The sequence below is a fragment of the Salmo trutta genome, unplaced genomic scaffold (assembly GCF_901001165.1).
Source record: "Salmo trutta unplaced genomic scaffold, fSalTru1.1, whole genome shotgun sequence".
Taxonomy (NCBI): domain Eukaryota; kingdom Metazoa; phylum Chordata; class Actinopteri; order Salmoniformes; family Salmonidae; genus Salmo; species Salmo trutta.
Window position 1 is genome coordinate 45,001 of NW_021822844.1, and position 5,000 is coordinate 50,000.

Below are 5,000 nucleotides of genomic sequence, written 5' to 3' on the forward strand. Positions count from 1 at the left end.
TGTCTGTCTGTCTGTCTGTCTGTCTGTCTGTCTGTCTGTCTGTCTCTGTTTTTGACCCCCCCCAAAAAATACAATCACTTCACCAGGATTGTCTGTCTGTCTGTCTGTCTGTCTGTCTGTCTGTCTGTCTGTCTGTCTGTCTGTCTGTCTGTCTGTCTGTGTTTTTGACCCCCCCAAAAAATACAATCACTTCACCAGGATTGTCTGTCTGTCTGTGAATTTTTACCCACAGCCCTCAAACTTGGAAGAGTGGGTTCGGGAACCACCCGCGGGCACCCGGCCTAGAGTGCACAGTGTGTGTCTCGGGCCCCGACCTCTGACTTCCATACGACTCTGGTTTCTCTTCATTACGCACAAGCCTTTCGCCTTTTACTAAAGACTTCCGTGGAGAGGAACACTTACGAGTTCAACATATTTTTGGAAGGGCTTTGCTTCTGGCAGAGCCCGGTATCTTGTTTCAAGAGAAATTGACAGAGATGACGCCGAGACTTTTTGCTCAGGCGTTTGACTTGAAGCCGGCTGACCGACCGACCGACCGGCGTATTTTTCCACTCAAAGTAGTCGCTCGGGCAATTGAGTTCAAGCCCGACGACGACTGACGTGTTTTCCGGGCTTTGAACAAATAGTCGCACTAGGCTTAAAGAGCTAGTGACTTAAAGACGCATTAGCGACTTGTTAAAAAAAACACCCGCCTGTCACCAGGGAAGCGTCGGGTGGGGAGGAGACAACTTTTGCCAAACCGCTGAGGTCTGCCGAGACCCCCGGGGGCCCGGCGGGTGCAGGGGTCAATTTGTGGGTTATCGCTTCTCGGCCTTTTGGCTCAGATCAAGCTTGGTACCGAGGTGCCCCAAAGCCCGCTGAGTCAGAAGGTCGAAGGAAGGCAGGAGGGAGGAAAGTGTTTTTTTTCTTTATTTGAGGAATCGTTTTTTTCCCGGTTTTCCTTGTTCTTTGGCTTCTTTTGGAGAGAGCTTTTTTGGAGAAGAAAATGGAGAACAACAGACAGAACAGGTCCGTACCAGGTATTGGATTGGCGAATACGGTGAGGTTTGCTTGGAAGGAAAAGGATATGGAGCCATTTGGGAGGGAGACATTTGGAAGGACTATCCTGATGGGGGTCCTAAAGTTATCGGTGAAAGATGTCCTATGCCTACAAGGTAACCCAATGGAGAGAGCCTTCGACGTGACCTTCCACACGGAGGAGAAACATGAAGACATTATGACGAGAGTGAAGGAAGGGAAAGGTGCAAGGCCCCTGTGTCATTACGAGGTGACCAGCCTGGCAAGGAACAATTTCAGGGTGGTCACCGTCAATATGTACAATCCGCATGTGAAGGACGAGGAGGTGAGGGCCTTTCTGGGGAGATACGCGGACAATGTCTCCTCAGCAAGGCACCTCAGGGACTCCCTGGGATTCTGGAACGGGAGGAGAGGGTTCCAGATCCTTCTCAGGGAGGACCCGAAGGGATTGGGTGGCTACCTCCATCCTCCAGCGATGTTCTCCCTGGGGGCTGACAGGGGGACATTGTTTTATGCCCGTCAGCCTCCATTCTGCAGGAGGTGTATGGCCTACGGTCATATCCTGGCCTCGTGCAACACCAGAAAGTGCAGGTTCTGTGGGTCGGGAGAGCACGAGGCCAAGGATTGTGACGAGCCCAAGGCTTGCCACGGGTGTGGTTCATCAGCACACCTGTGGCGTGATTGCCCGGCTCGTCAAAGGTCATACGCCTCTGCAGCTGGAGGGGGAACGGGGGATGGAGGGAGGAGAGAACGAAAGGGAGCGGATGACAGTAATGGCACAGGGGAAAGGATGGCACAGGAAGAGGACGGGAGGAAGGAGGCTACGAGAGGAGAGAGGCGAGGAGCCGAGAAGGCCGGAACAAAAGGAGAGGAGGTGGAAGGAGGTGGAGGAGCGGAGAAGAAGGAGACTGGGACGGTGGAGAGAGAGGAGGTGGAGGAGGGAACGGTGGCAGAAATGGAGGGAGAAGTGAAGACGGGACCAGAAGAAGGAGCAGAAGGAGGGAAGGAGTGGGGGGACAGCATGTCGAGCGCCCTCGTTGAAGAGTTGAGGGGAATGGTGGAGGAGCTAGCGGAGAGGGGGAGTGGTGTCTCTCCGCTGCCTCCAACGCCAAAGAAGAAAGGGAAGAGGGGGGGCCCGGAATGCAGTGAGAGGGAGGGGGGTGTGGAGGGGATGGCCAAGCGTGTGATGGGGGAGGGAGGAAAGGCCTTGTCCTCTCTGTTTTCCTCGGCCCCTCAACGTCTGGTGGAGGGTGACTCCCAGGGCGTGGCGCTGGGCTGGGTGTCTGAGGGGGGATCTCAACTCCTGCTTGGGGAGATGGGGTCCCCTGCTCTCGATCTCAGTCCAGAAGCCTACAGGGAGAGAGGAACGGAGGGTGTTGGTGGGGAACCCAGGATGCAGGGCACTCCAAGGCCTAACACCATGCCTGCATCCTGGGTTGGAGAGATGGAGGAGGACGGGGGGACGTCAGGAGAGGAGAAGACGTCCCTGCCGGATGAGAAGAAGCAGGGGAGCATCGGGTGAGTCTCCTGTTGTTTTGTTATTTTGGGGTTTCATTTCGTTGATGTAGGGTTATAAATTTAAATGACATTTTCTGTTAATATTTTTAGTTTAAATGTAAGGGGTTTGAGGGATTTTGTTAAGAGGAGGGCGGTTTTTAGTTTTTTGGAGGGGGTGGGTTTTGATGTTTGTTTTTTACAGGAGGTTCACCTGAGGGATGGAGGGGATGTCATCAGGTTTAGTAGGGAGTGGGATAAGGGGGAGTCAGTTTGGGGTATAGGTGGGGTGCATTCTACAGGGGTGGGGATTTTGTTTGGGAATAGGGAGGTGAAGGTGGAGGGATCTTTTGTTGTAATGCAGGGGAGGGTGTTGGGGGTGGATGTCACTTTTAGGGATAGTAGGTATAGGTTAGTGGTGGTGTATGGGCCACAGGTGGCGGCAGACAGGAGGGAGATGGTGGACTGTCTGGCGCCCCTGTGTGTTACAAATAGGCACTTGGTGATAGGTGGGGATTTTAACATAGATTTAGGGTTAGTGAGGGATAGTAGTGCAGGATCCATCACCGGGCTAATGGCTTGCCATGGTCTGGTTGATGGAGGCCTGCACACTACTCCGACAATGGCTGGTCCCACATGGCGCAACTCCCGGGGGGTTGCGCGGAGGCTCGACTACATTTTTGTATCCAGGTCTTTGGGTCAGTTGTCTGGGCGGCTGTTGCCTGTGTTCTTTTCAGATCACGACGGGGTGCTCCTGCAGGTGGGGTCGCCAGTCTGCCTCTTCGGTAGGGGGTACTGGAAATTAGATCGGGATGTGCTGGAGGAGCAAGCTTTCGTTGACACCTTCTTTGGTTTCTTTCGGGGGCTTGAAGGCCTCCGGTCCATGTGTGAGGGGGTGTTAGAGTGGTGGGATTTAGTTAAGGTAAGGATTAGGGCCTTTATAATAGGATATTGCAGGAGGAAAAAAAGGGAGGAAAGGAGGGAGGTGGATCGTATCCAAAGGTTGCTCGAACTCGAGTACGAGGCAGGCAACCTCGGCGGGTCGATTGACTGGGAGAGATCCACTGACCTGAAGGCGCAGCTCAGGGAGCTGCAGGAGCGGAAGGCTCGAGCTTTCCTGGAGCGGGCGCATAATGGCTTTCTAGAACATAATGAGACTTGTTCCGCTATGTTCTTTAAGTCGGTTAAGGGCAGACAGAGTAGGAAGATAATGCATGGGGTGAGGAAAGAAGATGGTAGCATAGTTAGAAAACCGGAGGAAATGGTCAGGGTAACAACTGATCATTACCGAGGTTTATTTAAAGAGAGGGTAATAGATGTAGAGCAGGGAGATGTGTTTTTAGAACACTTGTCCCGGCGATTGCCGGAGGACATTAGAGATGTGATGGAGGCTCAGATCTCCCTCGAGGAGGTTGAGAGCGCTCTCAGGAGGATGGGAAAAGGGAAGGTGCCTGGGATGGATGGGCTGCCGGCCGAGTTTTACCTCAAGTTTTGGGGTATACTTGGACCAGTGGTCCTCGAAGTCTTGAAGGCCATCCTTGAGACGGGGGTCCCGGGGGGATCAATGGTTGTCGGTGTGCTGTCACTTCTTTATAAGAAGGGGGAAGCAACTGACCTTGGCAACTGGCGGCCGTTGACCATGCTGTGCGTAGATTACAAGCTACTTGCAAAGGTTTTAGCAGACCGGTTGCGCACAGCCCTTCCCTACGTCGTCCATGAGGATCAGACGTGCGGGGTAGAGGGTCGCTCGATCAGATGGAACCTACAGTTGATCAGGGACTCCATCGCTTGGGTAGAAGATAGGGGGCTGCCTTTAATGGTAGCAGCGCTTGATCAGGCGAAAGCCTTTGATCGCGTGAATAGATCCTTTCTATTCAGGGTGTTAGGTAGATTAGGATTTGGGGAGAAGTTTATAGGATGGATCCGTACATTATATGTCGGAGCGGGGTGCCGAGTTAGCGTAAACAGTCACTTAGGTGACGTTTTTGACCTCTCGTCTGGGGTCAGGCAGGGATGCCCGCTCTCAGCTCTCCTCTTCGTTCTGTACATGGAGCCTCTGGGGGCTGCCATTAGGGCAGACACAGGGGTGGAGGGCTTGCTGATCCCTGGAAGTGGCGGTCTCCGTGTCAAGTTGACACAGTACGCCGACGACACATCCTTGCTGCTTTGCAAGGACTCGTGCCTGACAAGGTCCCTTGCCATTATTGGGGACTTCACCCGAGCGTCGGGGGCGGTTCTTAACCACGCGAAGTCTTCCGTTAAGTTTTTCGGAAGATGGAGTGGTAGGACGGATGTGCCCGGAGGGTTATCTCTCTGTAACGGGGCCCTGAGGATACTCGGGGTCCATTTTGAGACCTCCGGCTCAGCGACGCTGAACTGGAACATGGGCATCGCAGTGGTACAGAAGAAGCTAGCGATGTGGAGGGCTAGGTCGTTGTCCTTTTTAGGCAAGGTCCTGGTTCTCAAGGTGGATGTATTGCCATCTCTAT

General features: G+C 53.6%; 1 non-coding gene across 1 annotated transcript; it reads left to right on the forward strand.

Moving 5' to 3' along the window:
• Nucleotides 1-328: 328 nt before the first annotated feature.
• On the forward strand, nt 329-445 carry LOC115185500 (U5 spliceosomal RNA). Its single transcript, XR_003875151.1, has one exon. It is a non-coding gene; the product is annotated as a U5 spliceosomal RNA (small nuclear RNA).
• The last annotated feature ends 4,555 nt before the right edge of the window (nt 446-5,000 follow it).